Raw genomic sequence first — 24,241 nt, 5'->3', positions numbered from 1 at the left:
CAATCAAATATGGTAGCCACACAGAGGAATCTGAATCCCAAAAGTTTGTAGAGGGCCATATCACTGAGAGGAAACCAAGCTGCCTTGCAAAATTTCAAGAGGGACTGAGGACTTGGAAGCACCAGATACTGGGAGGGGGTGGCTGAAGAGAAGGGCTGATGATAGACGGAAGATCCAAAATTGATTTAAAAAAACAACAACACAAAAACCTTTGGGCTCCCCCAGATCCTGCCACTTCACACACTGATGAAGCCAGTTTACTACTCCTCTCGTCTAATGATGTGGATGAGGTTGCCAAATAAAATATAAAAGGCCAAGTTAAACCTGACTTTCAGATTTGCAGGGGACATACTTATACTAAAAAAGCATTCCTTGTTTATCTGAAATTCACATTGTACTAGGCAATCTCTACTTTGTTGTTCTTTGGCTAAATCTGGAAGTTCTATCTAGGAAGAAATTGAATCAGAAGTGTTCTAAACTCTGAGATGCAAGCCCTGTGGAGGCTGATGAAGAAGCCCAGGACTGAAAACAAGTGGCTTAAATAAAATCATATTGAATGATAACAGTCTCAGCAACACTTGGCAATACAGCTCTAAGAGCACTGCCAGCCACATCCACATCCCCACCTCTAATCACCACTGGAAGAAATCAAAGCAAGAAAGTAGTGGGATATTCTGTGGGGGCCTTGTCTGTGACAGAGAAAAGATCAGCTGACTTTTGGCGGTCCCCTAATGAAGCAGCTTGTCCCCTGCCTGATCCTGCTACAGAGAAGCCCACCATTCAACATGCTTCCCCAACCTGCTCCCCCCACATATGAGACTCACACTCTGGTTTTTGCCTAACTGTTAATATGGGCAGAAAACAAAAGTCTGCCATATGTTTAAGGAAAGCCTGTAACGTGAAACACAATCACTGAAAATGACACAGAAAGAGACTCATGAGGTAGAAAGGTAATATAAGGAGGGAAAAAACCTTAAAAGATAACTAATACCTTGTTAGAAAGAAGAAAAGATATTACATTTATTAAATAAGAATATCAGTATATCTTTAAAAAGGAACAAGGGAATAAGAAAACTCTTGAAAATTAAAAATATAGTAATCAATATTAGTAAAACTCCATTAGAAGGACTGAAAGAGAAAGATGGTGAAGTCTCTCAGGAAATAAAACAAATGAGCATAGAGATGGAAAACTGGAATGAAATAAATAAAAAGAATATTGAGAGGATCCATCCAAGAAGAGCAACAGTTGACTGACAAGAGGTCTAGAAAGAGAAAAAAATAAAAAAGGAACTGTAATTATCAAGGAATGTAAAGATATTACTTAGAACCAAAAAACTATGAGTTTCTGGACTGACAGGGCCCATGGGATGCACAGGACCAAGAAAGAAAAGAGTGTCACACCAGGCCCCTTGGCATGACCTTACAGAACACTGATGTTGAAGAAGATACTTAATGAACTGGAGGTATAAAGAGGCATCCAAGCTATGGTTCAACAGCAGGTGGACAGCACATTTCAGGAAAGCTAGTCTCAAGTTGGCAGAATGAGATTGCCTACTAACACACTGATCTCAATGACTTGGTCTAGCCTTCTGGGATGCTAGGGAATGATGGTGAGTGGTACATGGAGTGAACTGGGTTGGAGTCACTCCTGAACAGCGGTCCGCACTGCCTTTGCTCAAGAGAACAATGCACTTCACTTGGCGCTCATGTTGGCACAGTTAGCCTTTAACGAGAACTCAAGTTCAGAGTGCACAAGTGGAGGTTTTGCAACACTTGGTTGTACACAAATGACACAGAGAGTTAGGAAGATTTCACTGGCACCAGAGCATTCAGAGGATTCATGATATTTGTAAATAAAAACACTGTAAATAACTGTAATTAGTCAACAATAATTAAAATTAGGAAACCTCATCCCAAAATCTACATTTCTCATTACTGAGGCACATGAAGCTCTAACATCAGGCTTCTCTTCTTGGAACAATTTGCTCAACCTTCAGAGTAGTTACCGCTTTCAGATGAGGCATGCCATTCTAACTGGCCACAAACTCTACCATTCCTATTATCCCCAAATCCTGAGGTCAACTGTTTGTTGCCATTTATTATTGACTGGGCACTATTTTTTTATTTTTAAGTTGAGTAGAAAATGACCTTTTTCCTTTAGTCAGGTCAGTACCACCCATTCATCACCAGCCTAACTCTTGTGGACATCTTTAGCAAGCCACAGAATGGCATCTCATTACCACTGAGTCTAGCTACCACTCTAATGCTTTACCATAAAGACAATTTTGTGTATAGGGAGTCCATGGCATGGGCCAGGGGTCAAAACTCTCTCATGAACTAACCAATCAATTATTCTGAACCCCAATTTCCCTCTGCAGGAGGTATTTTGTGACATTACATTGCTAAGGTGCTGCTAATGTAGTAAGACTACTAGTCTATTTCTCCTGGGAAAAATATGGCAGAGAACATAATATTTTTATTATTAAAACTAAAGTCCCATTTAATGGCTTTTTCCTCATTTGTTCCAACTCAAACAGAGAACCCCCATTTCAGACATAGTATTTCATTATATCCTTGACTTGTCCTCTCTACATTTTCTCAATTCAGAAGGGAAAGAGATAGTAATCTATGGTTCAGTATCTCAGAGAGATTTAAGATTTAGACTCAATTCTTCCATTTTAGTACAGAGACCTTTCGCAAACTCAACTGAGGATGTTTCTGAAAATTAAGGAGAAAAGGATCAATAACCTGGTCTTACCGGTAACAGCTGCTGACAACTTATCAACAACTTGATGCATCCAAGTTTGGCCATGACTCGATGTGGGGAATCTCTGAAACTCACCTGTAATTAGAACATCCCTAATTGTGGGGTGTGGGGTGGGGTATGCCTCAGCCCTCCTGCTGTGCTATTTCAGGCAGAGGGATCCAGGTGTGCAAAGACCCAGTGGAATGAAACACTAGGGCTGCCCAACAAACTCCACATTGTCCACAGTGCTAAAGAGGGTGTGCAGCTTGGGGAATGAGGTGGTACAGATGAAGGGTCATGGCAAGGATTCTGCAAAACCACTGAGAGAGGTGGTATAGGATATTACACTGACCCTGTTTGTAATCTGGGAATACACTCAGAGTTTTTAGAATAAACCCTTCCTGCCTTTGTTACATGCCTCTTCATTATGTCAGCGACAGTAACCACCTTTCTGAATAGTAGGTGCTAGGAGTGCCTCTCACTGCACTAGGTGTTTTCTATACATCTTCTCTGATCTTTTCAACTACCCTGTAAAGGGCATATTCACCCAGTGTTATCCAATTATCTACCCATCCTACACATGTTTTCTGAGGTCCGTCATCATGCCAGTGCCATTGTGCTGAGCACTAGGGATGCAGCTGTGAACCAAACAGTCAAGATCCCTACATTCGTGACACTTATAACTTATATTCTGGGGAGGGTAGACAATAATAAATGGAACAATAAAATGTAAGAAATTAATAAGCACTCTAAAGGAATTAAGACAGGAGATAAATGAGATAAAGAGTGCTGGGCAACACAAAACACACATTTTTATGTAAACTGTAATTAATGGCATGACAACATACTACAAAGGATCTATGCAGAAATATATAATGAGAGAGTAAACATAATTCAGATGGGGAGGTAGGGGAGGTATCAAGACAGACCTGTGTAAGTAAGTGGCATTCAAGCTGAGACCTGAAGGGTATACGGGTTAATAGGTAGAGTGCAGGTGGGAAGAGAGGTGGCAAGTGAGTTGTAAGCAAGAGGAAGAGCACAGGCATGTGCCATGAGGTAGGAAAGACTTTGGCCTGTTGGAGGCACTAAACTAAGGCTATATCAAGGACAGCAAGTCAGGTATGAGGGCGAGGTGAAGTGAAAAGAAAACTTCACAGGCCAAACCCTCACGAAGACCCAGGCCATGCATAAGGAAACAGAGGTTCATAGAGATTAAATAACAGGTCCAAGGAACCCAAAGGCGATGATCAAGATTAAATTAGATCAGAAACAAACTACATAGTTTAGCATGCTCTTTCTACTACATATACTATCCCTCTCCATACTAAGAGACAGGGCGCATACATAAATATCCTTCTGATTCAGGGCTACCAATTCAGGAGCAGATCCTTGCAGTCCAGATATATGTGTTTTATGATAAAGATGACCTGACAGTGGCTGGTCCATTTCTTCCAGCACCAGAGGTCATACCAACAGCTGTGTGTCTCATGTCCCAAGAACAACTGTGCAAGTCAAAACTGGGCAGGAAGTGCTTAATAACTAAACTTCTAGCACCACTAGCAAGTCAGATGATAGAGGAATAAACAGAGTCATTATATTCCACTCTTGGTCTGTAAATCACCTGAGAGCCTCCATCATTTTTGTTGAGGTATTTTAATTGCTCTCATTTGCAGGAGCAAATTAGGTGTAGCATTGTTTTCTGGATGCTGTTCAGACTGGTGCCAGGAAGGAACAAAATGAGCAAAAAATGAATACACTTTTTCCAAACAAAAGCCCAAACTCTGCAAGTGTAATTGATTTGTAAGCCGTGTCAAGGTAGTTTCTAAGGCAAATCTATTCAGTGCATCATGGGGTTCTTAATCAAGGTCGAGAGAGATTGCTCAGTTAACACATGCACTGACACCAGAAAAGGCCCCTTTTGCATAGGACTCAGAGAGCAGGACTTCACTGCTGCACAGTCTTTATCTAAAAACTCGGGACAAGTAATGAATCATGGAACTTTACATCAAAAACTAGGGATGACTAACATAACATAATTTAAAAAATTATTAAATTTAAAAAATTAAAAAAAAATAAAAACTCAGGACAGAGTGAAGAGTATTTTCTACAGCCAAGCCATTGGAACTTTGTGGAATTAACGCTTCTCTAACACATGCTAAGTAAGATGGTGATTAGGGAAGTAATTTGGGGAATGCAGACAACCCACACACCTCTCTCCATTTATCTGGATAATGTATTTCTGTGTTCTCCTCACCAATTCGGGTTGTTCTGACTAATTTCTTGCTTAATGACATAACCACAGGAAGGTGAACAGGGAAGGGAAGATTTGATTCAATTTGACAAATTTTTAATGAGTGCTTACTCTGTGCCAGCTACGGAGCAAGGCTCTGGAGATGTAGTCTGAAATTGGTGGTACAAAGACAGACAGACTGATGAGAATGTCTGGCCACCCCATAAATTTGCTGAGACACCCAGTGCCATTTGCAAGGACTCACACAGTATATGAGGTAGCTCTGGGGAGCACACATGCTGGATTTCCTTTAGCAGTTCCAATTTTAAACATTTTGTACTGTCACCAGAGACCATCCAACAATTTCCCAAGTTCTAACATTTGAAGATCCAATCGAGACTCTTTTTTGCCTGGAAATACCCGGGAAAATCAGTCTTTTGTGCGACAACGTAACTTGAGTTTAGATTTTTAAACAGCTTTTGCAGAGTATTTTTTGGGTATTTTGTATACATTTTGCATATTTTGTAAATTATCATCTGTATGGGCCCTTCCACTGAGATCGTCGATTTCCTATAAATTAAGTGCACGTATCAGTGGAGTATTGAGATTTTACCTGGTCTCAAGCATTGAGGATGGAATTTCTCTAGTAAAGCAGATCATTAGAGGTGTGAGGCTGGAATTAAATTAATCTAATATTAATTACCAGGCAGTTCCACTTGCTCATGAGAGGCCCACCAAGGAGGGCCCACAGAGACACTCTGGCAAGTAGAATTAATACTTATATGAAGGACAGGCTTGGTTAAGTCAGTGGTAGGGGTTAGGCAGGACTGTGAACCGGGAACCAAAATAAAGTACAAATTCCTTAACAGCTCTCAGAACTAAGCTTTATGGTGGTGTCCCCAATTTCCAAACTATTTAAGTAGAGCTATATAAGGTTGCCATTTTTGTAAGATAAAGAGGCCAAATATTGGCAATTTCATGGGGTTCAAAATAATATATTTAAGCCCTCTCTAGATTTATGAAATGCTCTTCAATAGATGAAGAGGGGCATGGGCTGATCTTGGGTCAAATATTTTAGGCCAATCGTGTAGCTTAAGCATCTACATTAGCATATTTAAGTCCCTTAGAAGTTCTGGAGTAAATAAACCTATTAACCACAGTTCCCAATAGTCTGTGATTTTGGAACTCCTTTTTCCCCATAGGAAACCTTGGGGACACTTTAGTATTCAAATATGTCACTAAGAACAGTTGTAGGTGACATAATGTCATTCCGGGTGATAGAGTGCTTGTGTGTTGAAAACCATGGTCTTGGGGTCTCTAGTTGTTTCAGTAAATACAGATGTATTTACCAAGATAATCAGAGGAATTATGCTTGGATTGTAAATGAATGATCTTCATGAACAAGATATCTTGAAAAAATAAAATACACCTTTATAGATGTAAGATGACAATCTGAGAGCAATAAATCCTCTCATTTTTCAGCTGAAATATCCCTCAGTTCTTATCCACACATATTCTCAGGTGAACAGAGTGCAGTGGGTAGGAGTGACAGTTTTCTTTCCTCATATTCACAATATTTACTTCCTGAATTATTACTTTGGGGGAGCACAGAAATGATCTGCAAATGATTTCATTCAGGAAAATGTTAATCAAATAGTATTCGACAAAGTAGAAACCTTAACAAACTAGAAAGTTTGTGCATGAGGCACTCAGACCAAGAGAAACAAAATACATTCTGGTATTATTAAAACAATAGCCACTGCTTTGGAGAGACTGCACTAAGATCCATTCAATGCACTCCCAGGTAACACAAAACTTGCGTCTAAAAGGATTCGGTCACTTAATAGTTAGATATGTTAATGATCTAATTCTGGACTTGATTTTCCTCATCTGTAAGATAAGGAGGGGTGTCCTAAATACTCCTGTGTGCTTCATTGAATTCTCATTGGCCTTTTTCCCTCTATCATACTTTTTTCCAGTTTCTGTCTTCTATCAGGTTTACTTATATGCTTATCCCTCCTTCTGGGCCTGCAGGACAAATAGAAGCAAGAATGGACTCTGATTCGTCATTGTGTTCCACATACCACCTAGTCGTGGTTAAAGGTGCAGCTCTAGAATCAGACAGCCTGGGATGGAGTTTTGATTCTATCCACTACTGGCTGTGCGACCTTGGGCATCTGACTAACCTATGCACCTCGGTTTCCTCAAATATCATATTGGGATTATAATCATATCTATGATATGGTTTATTCAACCCATGCACTATACTTAGAACGGTGATACATGGTCAATCCTCAAGAAATGTTAACTCTTTCATACTTTTATTAGTTACTTGACTAAGTATTTGTTGATTCAGTAAACATGCAAGTGATTATAATAAATGAATATTGCTTCTGTATCATGAAAATAATTTTTCCATTGTAAATAACTTTTACCCTGTCTCCCTCTGAACAGTACACAAAGTATTGTTTTAATCCTGGCATTCTCAGTAAGGTATCTTGAAATTTCAGCTTTTTATATCCAAGCTCCCTTTTAAATTCCTTAATTCCCTTCCCATCTCTTGAGAATAAGTCTTCTTCACATTTTGCTATAAATAAGGTCTTTGGTGAAGAATGCAATTTTATATGAATAACACTGAATCATATTTCTGTTAAAGCTGTGGAAGTTATTATTCTGAATTAATGGTCTTTATGTTCCACCAACTATCTGCCTGGCATATGGGCTGGGAGCTTCTGCAGATATCAGACCAAAAGTATTTCTGAGAGAAGGTGAGCACTGTCAAGGTATTTCCTCCTGCTGACTTCATCCCATTCTGGCCCTTTCTATTTTGTATAGCTGTTTAGCCCCTATAATTCTCTCTTTCACGATTTATTCTACACCATGCTGTTCAATACAGTAGCCCCTAGCCATATGTGTTTATTGAGCATTTGAAGTGTGGCTTGTCCAAATTGTGATGAGCTCCAAGTGTAAGTCATACACAGTTTTAGAAGACTCCATACCCTTCCAATATAAAATATCTCATTGATAATTTATATATTTATTACATGTTGAAATGATTAAATGTCAGATATGTTGGGTGAAATAAAATGTATTATAAATTTAATTTCAGCTGTGTTTTACTTTTCTGTATGTAGCCATTAGAAAACTTAAAATTTTGTGGTTTGTTTCATATTTTTACTGAACAGCACTGATCTAGTGCCTAATCTAGATCCAGAATATTCTCTGTGACAATCCCTGTTCTAAATTCCTGATATGTGTTCTTTCACTGAATAAGGAAGTCCAGTGAGAAATTATTATTCTTACTTAGGTTTAATAAAATTGGGAATTTCTGGAGGCTAAATCACTCATAAGAAGCAACGAGAACATTGGATTTTAGGTTTGTCTGACTCCACTTCAGGTTCACTTGGTTGCACTAGACTATATTTAGTGGCAAACTGACCCAATATTAAATAATGTTAAATCCTTGAGTCTGGTTGGATTTTCCAGAAGCAGATGCTGCAATAGAATTTGGGGTGCAGGATTAGAGATCAACACATGTGGAAGAAAGGGGGGAATTAAGATTGAGCAAACCATAGTGAAGTCCAAGAAAGCCCCAGCCAACCTGACAGGAAGTTCTACTGTAAATACTGTCTGCCAGAATGACCTCTCCGTAGGCCAAAATAGCCAGACCTTATACACCTGACTCACTCAGTCACTGTGTGTGCTACTCTGGCAAGGACATGAACTAGGGTCGAATGGCTCTCTGCAGCTGAGACACACCCCGTAGGAGCCAATAGCTGGAGGCCATTTGGGACTATACTCCCTTTAACTGTTCATCCTATAGATCCTTGAAGGGCTGTGTGGTGTATTCCTTATTGAGAAAGGTATTTTTTTAATTTTGTTTGTTTCTTTTAATTCCTCTTTTAATCTTCTAAATACCTTCAGGAGAATTACCTCTCTCCCTGCTACAACACAAACACAAAGAAATAGTGGACTTCAGTCTCAGAGATTTGGCAGGCAACAGAATCTAGCTATAATTTAATACTATTAATTTGTTTTTAATTGCATATAATTTTATAGTTGTATTCCACTGTAAAGATGTATATTGGTTTTCTGTGCATGATTATATAAAGTTTTCTTTATAAAAACTTATTTTTAAAAAGAAGCAACTAATTTAAATATGCAAAGTAGGCCTATTTAATGCAAATTTGACACCTCAGCAGCCTGGGAATCAACAGTACAAAATCTGAAGAGACAGAGTTTACTCTTCATAAGGGAAATTGAGAGTCTGGGTAGTCATTCCAGGTCAGGAGATGATCACCAGTGAGGGATGAGGTCAGTGAAAAGCACAAAGCAAAACACGGATGCCACAATTTGTTCTGGAATTGGACCACGTCAGAATCAACTTTGCCACTACAAACCTTGCCGCTACAATTTGCCACTATAAATTTTCTTTTTTTTTAAAGATTTTATTTATTTATTTGACAGAGAGAGAGACAGCCAGTGAGAGAGGGAACACAAGCAGGGGAGTGGGAGAGGAAGAAGCAGGCTCATAGCTGAGGAGCCTGACGCGGGGCTCGATCCCAGAATGCAGGGATCACGCCCTGAGCCGAAGGCAGACGCTTAAGGACTGCGCCACCCAGGTGCCCCAGCCACTATAAATTTTCATCAGTCTTTATCTTAAAAGTCTTGGGTTTCTTACCAAAATCTGTTATTTCACACTGCATTGCTGTTCTGTGGTATTCTTCTTAGTACCGAGTTTGTTCTTCTAATCTGATGCCCTACTGAGATACCCAAAACACTGAAGCAGTTGAGACCAAAGCTTAGTAAAGCCTGTGTCCTCATATGAAAACACTGATTAGATATTTTAATATTGTAGGGCTGGGGACATGGCCTCTACCTCTTACTCTTATATAGATGGAAAAATATGAAAGAAACCGTTAAAGGTAATTTCCTCTAGGGAGTAGGTGGAAAACAAGAGAAATTGGGGCAAAGGGCGTAAAAGGAAAGACATATGTATTTTTCAATACTATTGTTTTAGTTTCCCCAATGTTATGCATTACTGTTACAGTTGTTCAAACTGAGATAAATTAAAACATAAATAATTACTCAAAACCAAAACACTGGCTAGCCAAGGCTAAACATCCAGAGGGTGCCACTGTAAGCCCATGGGGAGATGTTCTCTCTCTGGGGTGTTGAAAGATAAAGAACTGTCTAGCAGCAGAGCATCAGAAGAATTGCTCAGTAGATGAGAGAGCCTGAGGAGACACAGCAGGATCTTTGTGAGTTCCTGGGACCTACCAGCTGCTGACCATGAGAGTCGACATGGGAAAGTAACAGAGAAGACAGCAGGAATGAAAGAAGCTTCTGCTGAGAGGAAGTGTTCATCCGCACACATTATTCATAGGGAATTTCCACTGTCTTAGTCTTCACCGACACAGGAGACAGGCTGTGAGGCCCAGGCTCATTGGTTCTTAAATGCAAGCCTCTCTGTCATCCCTATCCCTTATTCTGCTTTAGCTTTTCAAAGCAGTTATCAGTATGTGACATTTATTGATTGATCATTCCGCTCTCCTGCCATCATCCAAACTAACCCTATGAGAGTACAGACACTTGACCACTTTTTACTGTTTTATTCCCAGAGTCTAAAGCTATTACTATTCCTAGGAATTCATTCATACTTGCTGAATGAATTAATACACTGAGATGAGACATTACTTAACCAGCATCCCTATCCAACCGTGAAATATGTGTAAACGCAACTCAAAAAAAACATGTCTGACTCAGTGCCAAGAGGCCACCAATAAAACTGAGACAAGTATTCTCTCTAGTTTCAGCCCAAGCTTAATTATAAAATATAGTGTAGGAACCATTAATTAAGAAGTTTTCGTTATTAAAACACATCACCTTAATAAGTATGATAATGAGGTTTTCTTGTTATATGAGGAGCAAAGAAAACTCTTAGGTAATGACGTAGGTTTTTCCATCCTCATTTACCAATATGCCTCCACATTGTTCTGAAATAATTACTAGCTTCACCATAATTAGGTTTCATTATCTCCTATTAACATATAATAGATGTTCAACTAAAATTCAAAACTATTAATACAAATTGGCAAAACCAAAGAGTTAATAAATTGTATTCATTATAAGGACCAACTTAGGTTCTTCTTCACTGAGATGTTTGTTAATGTAGTTGTAGGACACGAGCATTTCCTTGGGTTTCCCTCAGAGTTGCCCTCTGAACTTTCTGACCATTTTCATCCAGTCTCCTTTACTGCCTTCTCCTCTGCTCATCCCTCTAGGTATCAGTATTAACCATGCTTTCATCCTCAGATTTCTTCTAACCTACTCATGATTCCTTATCCCCATAATTTTACCAAGTATCAGAACACCCATCATATAGTTATTAAACCCCTAACTTTCTCCCTGACATCTTTACTAAGCTCTAACCTCATACCTCTAATTCTTCCAACTTCGGCAGAGAAGTGTTTTCATACTCAACATGTTCTTTCTCCAAGCTCCTTATTCACATTGTTGTCCCTGTTCTTCCTCCATGTTCTCCATGGCAGTAAATGATATGAATAGTGGTCCTGCCTCTCTATCTCACAACAGCTCTTACATGGACTGTTATGAAAGTCCTAGCTTCAAAGACTTCAATATCTCCACTCTACCATGTAATCACCATGTACTTCCAGGGAATGCACTATATAAAACACTGAAGCATATAGATGATTCTATTTTTTTAAAAAAACTGCAAAAGCCACAGGAAAAAAGACCAAAAAACAACATTTCTCTGCATGGTACTATTTCCTTACTTATCACAATTTCAGTTCCCACTATGTCAACTCACACGCCACTATTTTTCAAACGAATAGTTGTTTTTACCCAGACAGACTTTTTCTCTCTTCCCAAACTGCTCTGTCTACACTCCCCATCTGGTGAATGATGAAGGATTCATCATTCAAGATCAATATCAAAAATCTTTTCATAATGACACTTTCTTCCACCCCCTTATTCACCTAACATACTCTCAGATTTATGTTCTGATAATTCCATGAACCTTTACCATAGAAGCTATCACACTGTATCTTAATAACTATTATGCTAATACCTATTTTTCACCTACATAGAATATAACCACTTCAAAGGCAAGATCCATATTTTAGCCTTTTTTACCTTTTTGCATTCCTAATGTAGCAAGTGTCTGCATATACGAGGATTGTTTTGGATGCATGCATAAATAAGTGAATGAGAAAAATTAATGGGCGAATCAAATAACTGTGTGTCCCCAAGGAAATGGTGTAACCACTCAGGAAGCTGTCTACAGTATGAAGAGATTACTCTTCTATCTAAAAGTATTGCTTTCCCTACTTCCTTTTTCCTCTAACCCCAAGCCACCCCGTCACTCTCCAGATCATAATTCTATCCAAATTTAGTACTACAGGAGTCAGAGAGAATGAGTCTAATTCATAAAATGGAGATTCTACACATCAGTAGTCCTTTGCACACGATTGAAAATTTGGGGCTTATTAAGCTTCTCCCGTCCCTTACAAAGCTTGCCTGGACATCAAGTTTCTGATACTTTCACAGCTCAAGTATTAATGTTTAACACTCCTCCCCTGGGCTGGGTAATGACTGCAGCATAGCAATCTCTCTTTGTTACCTCCTGACATTACCGAATTACCCAACAACAAATAGCTGGCATTCATTCTGTGGCTGACATTTGAATCTGTATTCTTTGTAACGATTACCATTTATCAACGATCAGCTATTGATTACTCCCATCTGGGTTTGCAACTTGAATGAAGGTAAGTGGATACACTTTTTACATAGGCTTGGTGCCCAGAAACCCAGCCTAAGCTGGGTAAATGAGGTGTCCAGACACAAAATGAATAGCACCAATCCAAATTATATTAACTTTTAATGAGCCAAGATTAAAAGAGCTCCAGGGACTCAGAGTTCTTGGGGAGGAATAAAAATCTAGGCTGATTAAATACCATTTTGACTAGCTTTTGCAGAGGTTGAGGTTCTGTTTTCTCAGAATTCTGCACATCTTCCATGCATTTGAAATACCTATTAAAATACATACTTCACAGTGATTGTTTATGCCTCAGCACCTCTTTAATGGAGGCCACAGAGAGATGAGATTAGAATCAGAGGGGAAGTGATGCCTCGGGAAACTTCCTATAAAATTAAGTTCAGTACTGAGACTAGCTTGGCGGCACCACAATGAGGTGAAAATTTGGGGAAGTTCGAGAATTGATTGCAGGGTTTAAAAACTTAGCCAACTATCATGTATTTAAAAGGAATTCTGGGCAATTTGAATTTGGATTCCCAATCTGCTACTCTTAAAAAAATAGCAAGAGAAATAAAAGTCATGGCTGAGGACAAAAATTTACGTCATAACAGAATTTAAACTACAGCTTAGACCCTTAAAAGTCATTGGGTAAATTACTTATCTTCCTACTAATTTAGAGAGTGGAAATAATAATGACATTCTCTGAGGAGCTGCTGATGGAACTGGCTGACATGACTATATGCATTGTGTTTAACAAGTTGTCTAGAACCTAGAAATAATTCAATAAAAGGTTAATATTATTATCATTCATTCATTTACCAAATATTTATTGAATGCCTACAGTGTGCCATGCTCTGTGCTGGGGTAACAATAATGAAAGGAAAAGCAAATAGGTAAGATTCCTATCATCATGTTAACATTAATCCCATCTGGGTCTGCAACTTGAATGAAGGTAAGGTGGATACATCCATTTTTCACATAGCCTGAGCTGGGTAAATGAAGAAACAAAGTAATCCCAATTTGCAGAAATTGCCATAGAGATGTCAAGCAAGGTTTTAGGTGAGATAAAAATAAAGGTGGGCTTGTTTTTGGTAGTTAGATCTAGGAACACAACTCTGAAGTGGTGGCATCTGAGCTGAAAACTAAGGAAGAGAAATGAAAACCATGAGAGAAGTAGGGGAAAGAGCATGTTCAAAGATCCTGAGGTAGGTATATGTGTGGGCTATCTGAGGGATAGAAAGAGAACAAGTACAGCTAGAATATTGTGAAAAAGAGAGATTGCAGAGATATTCATGGGTTAGATCATGAATAGCCTTTCTGACCATGGAGAGAAGTTTAGACTTTATACAAAGAATAATGGGGAGCCACTGATGAATTTTTAGGGCAGAAGAGGATGTTCAAATGCACGTGACAATTCAATATTCTCCCCCACACATTTGCTTCCCTTACTAGATCTAAGGCAATAAACAGAAGGGAGTCTGTTACTCTCATCTCAGTGCTCATCACCTACCCACTGTGGGCAACAATCCATTCTTATTCCCCAGATCTTTCTACTACCAAGATGAGTGAGAGAGACAAAATGCTACCTTAGAGCAAAACATAACCAATATATATTATGGTGGATCAATCAACAATTGTTGAGTTTGTTCTCAAAGTGGTGGGTTAATTACCACAGGCTTTGAGTTCATTTACAGCCTGAGAGAGCAAATTTAAGTTTCTAAAACAATCATATATCATAGCAGCTCTTGAAAAAAAATGGATCTTCCAATAAAGATTTTTTAAAAGTTTTGTGAATAGTAGCCTTGTGGTAAAACATTACACTCCTTGAGATTACACAAAAACATTTTAATAGTCAATTTTAAAGATAAAAACACAGCATGTATAGATTTAAACTTCATTTAGACTGTTACCCCTCCTGGATAGTCAGTTTAAAGTACTTCTCTTCCCTCTCTTGCCAAAAAGGGCAAGTTCAACAGCACTTGAGCATTTTGTTAGTAACATTATTCTCAAGTCTTCCTATCAAATACAGTTATATTTCTTTAATAAGAGTCAAAGAATTTAAACTCTATAATCCTCAGCTTCTGCAAGTTATCTGATGAACTCATTCACACGAAGGCATGAAGATATACTTCACCCAGGCATATCTGACTTTGAAGAGCAAGGAGATAATGCCTAACCTCATATTGGAGCTTACTACAGGAGGAATTTCTGAGATCAGCTATAAGACATTCATGAGTAAATTACTGTGACTGGAACCTTCCAAGCTACTTTGATAAATTCTTCCTTTGACCATGCTTAAGATACCTAACTGGAACATTCTGCTTGCACAAATTTCTGGATATTCTTCTAATGTGGGGAAGAAGTGAAGAGGAAAAATAAAGATATGGTCCCTCCAGAGCTACTAGAAATCAAATTGTAAGATTATTGGATGCAGGGATTGTTCCATTCTCATAGAAACTCTATATCACCCTAAAAAGCTCTAGTCATTCCAGTTACCATCATAGGAGCCATGCAATGAATAAACACTGTCACCTCCACTGGCATAGGATGTTCTGGAGTACTATTATTTAGTATCAGTTGCTTTGCTTACTTACTTATGTCTACTGCTGAGAGAGAGAAAGACACAGATCATATGGTATCCCGACAGAGTGATGGGAAGATGACAAAGGACATATTCTCACATTTCTGTTCCCTACTGCCTGCGTATACCAGCCTCTCAGCCCCTCCAGCCATTCTTCCTTCCCTGCCAATCTGGTCCCCACTAATATCTATATCAATAATAATCCTTTGGAGATCCCCTATTCCTTTACCCTATAGCCCTTCTGTCATCTACTTCCTGCCAATCCCCAACCCTGAATCCATCCTACATATAGGTTTTCTCTGCAACTGCTTCCAGGATTCCCCACAAGTGTCAGAGAAAATCACAACTATGCCCTCTTTGCTACATCATGTTTTCTGATCTGAGTGATACCTTCACATTTTCTCGGCCTTTCTTCACATTCTTTCTCATTGTCCATGGGGCCTGCCCCAAAGATTTACCAATCCAGTCTCTATCTCCACCTTTTATTCACAAGACATCTTTAACTGTTCCACAGAGAAAATACAGTCCAGTGTGCCACCACCTCCAATTTTAGCAATCCTCCTATGCATGCTTCCCTTACTCCCTCCTGACCCAGAGGAAGAGGGTCTCCTCTTCAGTCAATTTCTCCACTTGTAGTTTTTGATCTGCTTTTCTCTAGGCTCTGCAGGGATCTCTTCTCTCTCTGTTACTTCAAGTCCTCTTTCTCAACCAAACCCAACCCCTTCAATAGTGTTGGGGCATCCCAATATTTCTAAGTTATTTAACTTCCACATTCTCCTGCCCCAAAGCTTAGGTTATTACCTTTGTCTATTTATCCCTTACCTCCCAATTCCTTGAAGAACTGTACACACTCACCACTACATTTCTTCACCCCTTCTCTTTTCAGCTGCAATTTAGGAGTTGATGCAAACCACTCTAATTAGACCATTAATGAACCAATAGTTGCTTCAACCCTTGGCTCTTTTCAAGTCTCAGACTTCTTGGCATCTCAGTGTGCCTGACATTGCTAAACTACCCTATCCTCCCAGAGATGTCCTTTTTTCCACATCTTCGTGAAGCCAACCTCTCTTCCTGCCCCTAGCTCTGCCAGCTTCCCTGCTATCTCTTTCCTTAGTGTCAGTATTTGTTTTCTCTGCCATTCCTGAAAAGTAGGATTCCCTAAGCCTTCACCAATTGTCCTCCTCATTCTATATCTGTGGGAGTACTTCCCCAACTCCCATGGTGTCAACTAATATGTGTCTCAAGACAAAAGGCCGCTAGTAGGTCATCCTGTCTTGAAACTCTTTCCCTCTCCAGTTCATTGTATCACCTGAACAAACTGTACACAGATTTGACTACTGCCTTAAAAATTTCAGTGAGCCACTTGGCCTTCAGGTTGAGGTCACCTCCTTTACAAGGGCTATCAGTCCTTTCCAAGCCTGTTCCAGTTTTCTTTTTCAAACTCCATCCCTTCCCACCCTTCAACATTTATTGGATTAATTTGGTCTACTAAATATTACCCAAATATAGGGTGGTCTTTCACACCTTCATGTCTTTATCACCCTGTCTGCAATGCCTTTCCCTGTCCCCACTCTTACCCAAGAACACTCTCATTAATCTCACACAAAATACTACTTCCAAAGAAAAGAACTCATCATAGCTGGTATTTATTGAGTGCTCACTGAATGTCAGAGACTATAGTGAGTTCTCCACATGCATGATCTCAACAATCTGCAAAACAACTTTATAGATAGGCATGATTATTCTTAACCCTTTTTATAGACAGGAAAACTTAGAGGGTTAAGTAACTTCTTTAAGGTCACATGGCTAGTAAATATTTTTGATCTGACTCCAGAGCCTTCTTTCCCCAGCACATGACCCAAAGTCTTGTGTTTCTTCTACATATTTCTGTTTCTAGTCATATTATACTCCTCAACTATTCATTCATATCTCCTTTTCCTGGTACCATATTAAAAGCTCCTGGTTTTCTTCATTTGTTCCCTCTCCCCAAACCTCCAGCATGCCTGACAAATACTGGTGGTTCAACAAATCCTTTCTATATCTGAATTTGAAATGAATGCCTTACACATACTGACTAAGGGGTAAAAGGAACTTCAAGGCAAAATATCTAATTAGTCTGACTGTGTGGGTGACTGCAGGCATTGTGAATGATCCATTTGCTATTGAGTCCCAGAAGATGACAAACATGTACAGCTCATTCTCTGTCCCTAAATCTCTAAACCTCTTGACATAGGCTTTCTATGAAGAACTATCCAAATTACAGTGACTTTACTTGAAAGAATTTTCTTTTTATAAAAATCTATGGTTTTCAATTTTCTACAAGATGAACACTCAGAATAGTGACTTAGGAGCCCTGTGAAACTGAGATGTTGAGGCCAAGTGACCATTCATTGAAAATATTGCAGAGGCAGAAATACAGCTACCACAGATTACAATCACAATAACCATTTCCTATTCTCCCTAGGATATTCTGTGACATCTTACATTTACCTTGGATGAAGAGCTTATATACTGTAAGGTAAATGGTGAAAACAGGAAGGAGATGGTCAAGTAAGCAGAAGAGCATAAAATAGAGGTATCACCATGCTCTCATTGCAACCATTTGTCTGTCTCAAATATAGAACCTGTAAGTCTCTTTACACCTCTCCAACACATTGTAACAGGGTGGTTAATCTTCAGCTATATCCTGATACTAAGTACTAGCTTTCCAAAATCCACCAATGCTTGACTTTTGAAATTAGTGAGATGTAGCTGAATTTTACTTGGGAAGCAGCTAGATGTAAAAAGTGCCCTATTTTGAAAGCACTGGGAGATATTTCTAAGGAAAAAAAAAAAAGGCAAACATGAAGCCAATGTGCTATAACTGCCTATGGGTTTGAGCCCTCACTTTATCTTTTTGGCTTTAGTCATCTATCTTTTCTCCCCCTGATATCCACCCCAGTAGGAGGACAAAATAATGAAAGACATCATATGTAGGCTCAGGGACTCTCAGAGCTGATAGAGAGAATGTGGAAACACTAGTCTAGACTCCTCACTCTGCAGACGGGGAGAATGAAAATCAGGGAGGACAATGACCCTCTCTAGACTCCAAAAAATTTGAGGAAGTCCTGCGGAATCTGGCAAGAGCCAATACTTTGCATGTCTTCCCAAATCCACATTCAGTGATATCATGTTGATAACTTGACATTGGTCACAGTGGGAGCATATACACCTATAAAACACTACAAATCAGGGTGCTTTCTCCCCCCAGAGAACTGGTTTACATGCACACCACTGCTACATATTTGTATATATGAAACTCAGTGATGTCTCCATATTCTCATGAGTCATGTCTTCTTTCTTTCACCCTCTTTTTCTTGCCTGATTATCTGCTTTCATTAATCCATAAACAAGTAATTGTTGACAACTTTTTATATACCAGGCACAATGCAAATTGTTGCAGGTAAAGTGGTGAAGAAAACAACAAAGTCCTACCTTCATTGCACTTAGGGGACATAAGCATTTAGCATATGACAGTTACGGCTATAAAAAAAAAAAAAGGCTTAATATGTGCCAAAAGAGCATATACAAGAAAGACATAATCTAGGCTGGGGAACTGACATATTTCAAGGATATCTTCCTATCAAGCTGTCACAAAATGGTGTATGTGATTCCAGAATTCACTTTGCAGCCAGAAAGAACTGAGTTTGAATCCCAGCATTTAAGTGTTCTTGCTGGGTGACCTCAGACAACCTCTCAAAGCCTTAGTTTTCTCTCAACTAAAATGAAGATAATTTTACCACCTACTCCATAGGGATGATGTGAGGACTGAATTGATAATCATATGAAATGTTTAGCCTCAAGCCTAGCACATCACTGATGTTCAATAAATAGCACCTATATTTATGATTAGGATTATTAGTATTATCTTTCCTTCTTACTACATGTCTAGAATGTTCACTCTGTCCATGCCTTTATAGGACATCAGCTTTTCCTCCATGTGCAATTTCTCTGAGAATGTGGGGGACTTGCAGAGGCCATCTGGCAAATATGGACACTAGCCAAATCATCACTAATTGCCTAAACGCTCTGGCTCTCCTTGGTAATGGCTATGGCGGGTCTAATTAGTGCAGACCACATGACATATTTGAGTTGCTGCTGTTGGGAGCTTGAGCCCAAGCCAGAAGCTCCAGGTTCCTCCTGAGTTTGGAGAGGAGCCTTCGGAGAATCATATTTAACAAAGAGCTGGCAGAGGTGGGTCCTGTCTGCTCCCACGCCCTCCATGTGGGAACTTGCTGTGACTAAAAGAAGCACAGAGGCTGTGATTAGAGGGACAGATGGAAGGTGGGAACATTCACTTAGCAGCTTTTAGCGACCTCTGAGGAGCGATCTTTAAGCAGCTCCAAGCTCTTGGCCTGGGTTTTGATTTGCAAAACCAAGGCCAGAGCCCCCCAGCCTAGGGTAGGAAGCATATGCTAGTTCCAGGATTTACCTACCATTTAGCCTCACAGCTGCCTCTCTTTGCATTGCCATATGTGGTCATGTCTTAGTCTCAATAACAAACACCAAGATATATATTTACCCAGCATACTATCTGGCACACAGTAGGAACTCTGCAAATGTAAGCTGAATAAACAAGTACAGAGAAGTTCTATGGTGTCCTTCACTAGGGTCTGCTTCTTGATTGTTCCACATTCTATCCACACCCTGCTTTGTTTGTGCTGATAGTCAGACATAATACATGAGGAATGTATGGAAAACACTTGTGTGGAATATGGCAAGTGACCATACAACTTTATTATCATGTGCTATTTCCCAAAGACAAGCAACAAGATGATGTTTCTCTAGGTTTAACCATGGATAATGTCAACTCAGGTAACATCAGCCTATGCCCCTGCATTGTCGCCTTGGCTGAGTTATAATGTGTATTCACACCCTTGGCTTTTCTCATATTGAAGGTCAGAGAGAAAAATGTTAGCATCTGCTGAATCTTGGGTAGCACAGCACTTAATAGTTTGCAAGGCACTTTCCAATGCAATTGTCTCACTCTGCCCTCCCTGCGCCTTTTTGAGTGAGGTGGGGCTTATCAACTCTGTTTAGCCTTTGAAATCAGTAGAGATGCAGTCGCAGCCACCTGTCCAAGGTCACAGAGCTCATATAAGAGATGAAAAAAACAGAAGATATCACTAAACTTTGCAAACTCTTCATGCCACAACATTCCGGGGTGGCACTTTTTTTTTTTTTCCAGAGAAATTCTACAGTTGCTAGTATTTACTTATACCAAAGCAGGAGAGAGAGGTGCTCACAAACATTGCTTGATTTCTCATTGTCAAAGTAACCTGGCTGAGGGAAGCCACATGAGGATTTTTCACAGGAGGATGAAAAGGGTTTTTAGACATAGAAATAGGGCCAGAAGAAAGGGAAGTCACAAGTAAAATAACGTATGTATATATAATCTGCCTGAAAGGTACATCACAGAAATAAATAATCAGGCTTAAATATGTCCCCTGGCCTAGCCTGTAAGTCCTCAGAGAACTGTGATTAAGTATCCAACAGTCTTCTAAGCACCCATGCTCTCCATCCCAGCTCCAGTGCACACAAACCATACACAAACTGATAATTTGTACAGCTGGTGACAGTGGGGGCCAAGTTGCTTTCACATTTCCTTTACACCAAGACTTACAAGCTCCCAGAGCAATTCTGTGGAAGGCAATTTTTCCACTTTTCCAAAGGATTCCATACTTGCTTCTGTAATTCATTCTGGCTTTAAAGAAGTGAGGAAAAAATATTACAAAGCTGTTTCTGTAAAGGCCAAGTGTGTGTGTGTGTGTGTGTGTGTGTGTGTGTGTGTGTGTGTGTGTGTCTAGCAGGGGAGGAGGACGGATGGGGAAGACTACAGGGTTCTGAGATCAGGCAATACTAATGACATTAAACAAATGCTTAATTTCTTGCCCTGACCAAGTCACAGATGTTATAATAGGTGTGCTATTGGGGATTTTTATTCTTTCAGATAAATCCAGGGTCTGGCACCTAAACTCTCCCCTAAGCAATGGTTCACATTTACATGTGGTTTTCAGTAAAAAGCAACCTAGAATGTAAGAGTAGGAAGGGTGGCTGTGGAGACAGTCTGTGTGAATTTGAAACCACAGTCTCCAAATGAATTAACTGTGTGACCCTGGGCAACCAATTTCCACCCTCTGAGCCTCAGTTTTCCTATGCAAAGTACACAAATGCAAATCCTCTATTTTAGCCACAGCTGAGGCAGACAAGTCCCTGTGGGCTGGGGCCAGCTTTGCAGAAATGCAACCTGATGTTCACAGGTATCCCTCTTGGTTCCCAGGCCTCACTGCCACAGTGGTGTGAGATGTCTGGGGGAAAGTGACTGGTACCCACACATGTGCAACCTGGACTCATGGGGTTATCCTTGGCTGATTGGGGGAGGACAGCTATGAGCATTTCCTCAGGGTTCTGTAGGGGAAAATGTGTACTTTTCTAGACCCTGCACTGTCTAGAACCTGGAGGATAACCCTCCAGGTCATCTGATTCTATAAGTATTTTATAACACTCTAAATTATAAGTGACTGATAGCAAGGCAAAATAATTCTCGTCTGTAGACAAGTAAATTCTGTCCTGCTCATAAGACTTTCCCACTGTAGCAAAAGCAAGTTTGCCTCCATTTGCATATTCATTTTAATATTCCTCATCTGTGAATACATCTGTTCTTTGGATTCTCTTTTAAAGTGAGTAAAATGTCTATTCTTTTATGGACCATGAACTAAATATTTAAAATGTGTTCATTTTTATATCTGTATGAGAATCATGATTTACCCAACTTGATGAATTATCTTTTAACAGTTTCTTGGAATGTCCCAAGGGATTAAATACCAGTAGCCTATGCGTTTAACATAAATTTGTATTGTTTTTCCCCCTCCCCACCCTGTTACACTGCCTCTTGCCCCTCACTCCTGATTCTTTAATATCACTGTCCCAAGTAAACTACCTTATGTAAGCTTCTGTTTTGGTTTCTGCTTTGGGGGGTAAGGAGTGGGTTGGGCAGGGGGCAAAGACATGAAAGCTATTCTATAAACGTTAGTTATTTGGGTAAACTGGTAAAGTAAATTGGAATCTTGGAACTAACAATGTAAGTCGCAGAAATGCCTGGGTGGCTCAGTCTGTTAGGTGTCCAACACTTGGCTTTGGCTCAGGTCCTGATCTCAGGGTCATGAGATTAAGCTTTGCATCGGGCTCCATGCTCTGTTCGCTGTCTGCTTAAAACTCTCTTCCTGCCCCTCCCCACTTCTAGCTCTCTTTCTCTCTTTCTCAAATAAATAAATAAATCTTAAAAACAAAACAAAACCATGTAAGCCATATATTGAAGATGGCAGAGCAACAAAATAAAAGGAGCTTGGGTCTCCAACAATCACAGCACCATCATATGAGCCCTAGACTGTGTTTACATGAAAGAGAAGCAAACATCTGTCTTGTGAAGAAAACCACGACACATACATGTTGAGTTTTCCATCAGTCAGGATTGAACCTCTTCCTAACTGATACATTCCCTTTTCCCCTAAAGCAGTCCTTGATACCAGTAGGCTTATGCATCTAAATGAAAGAAGTGGAGCTGGCACGAGGAGGCCACCCATGAGCGATTAAGTGCTAGCTGCCATAGATCTGATTGACTAAAACAATACGGAACTCCACAGTTGGCTAGAAACTATCCTGGTTAAGAAGTGGCTCAAATGGATTCAAGAGGAGTAGGTAGTACTTAAAGTTGCGAAAGGGATGGTGTAGGAAGTTGAAGATACAAAGTGGCCCGAGGAATTACATGAAGGTGGAAGAGAGTATAAAGTAGGTGGTGGAGGGTAAGGGAGAGAAAACCATGTTAAAGGAGGCAGCAGGGCAAGGAGGAAATGTGGGAAAGTTCTCAGAGAGCCCCTTCTCCTGCGGCCCACCTCCGAGGATAGCTGCGGGAGCCCTGCACCTCTCACTTCCCAGAACCCCATGACAGTTTCTTCAGTGCCTCTGGATACTTGTGACTCCTTGCTTTCATCAGCCTCAAGAGAGTTCTTATGTGGGTTCAATGAGGTGAAATAGGAAAAGGACCTGTCAGGATGTCTGTTAACACCCCCTTCTCCTCCTTCCTTTCTCTGATGACACCTCTCTCCACACAAAGTTCAGTCCTCAGCAATTTGTACCACAGTTTCAATACCCGATTCCTAATGGTGATAATTAAGCCATTTAGCTTGTCTACAGACACCAACTGGCATATTAAGTCTTTTCTTCCTATACTTTTTTTTTTTTAATAATGATCCTTTCATATCAAATACTCATTACAATAACAGTTCCCAAGCCTGGTGTTAATTGTGTCTCTTGTTATATAGTTACAGATCACACTGACTCTGGATCATACCATGTGATTATTTTTATTCATTAATAGCCAACACTTAAGAAGAAATGGGTCCTACCTAGTCAATGTGGAAGGGTTTTTTTTTGACACCCTCAATAGGCCTATCATCAGTAAGAGTCAGGACAGAGAGCTCAGACTTTGTATAATTATAGGAGTTTATAATTCTCTAACATAACAATATTTGTCCATGTTGTTGAGGAAGTTCATTGCAAGGAGTTCAGAAAAGGAAAGGTATAATCCTATACAGTCCAAGTCTTCAAAAGAGAAATACTTAAGGACTCAATCTAGAAAGTTCAGCTAGATGATTGAGAGAAGTATCTGAACGGCATGGTTTTCAGACATGATTACAAATGAATCACTTGTGTGTGTGCATAAAATAACTTCTATAGGATTCTTCCAGGTTCTAGATAATGCAGGGGTTAGTTTAAAAAAAAAAACAAAAACAAAAGAAGAAGAAGAAAGAAACCAAACACACACACACACACACACACACACACACACACACATTTTTCCCTACA

Source organism: Ursus americanus, chromosome 14, assembly GCF_024610735.1.
Source record: "Ursus americanus isolate L20-20 chromosome 14, mUrsAme1.1.p, whole genome shotgun sequence".
NCBI lineage: Eukaryota > Metazoa > Chordata > Mammalia > Carnivora > Ursidae > Ursus > Ursus americanus.
The sequence above is the reverse complement of the archived record's forward strand: the minus strand, read 5'-3'. Positions refer to the sequence as shown.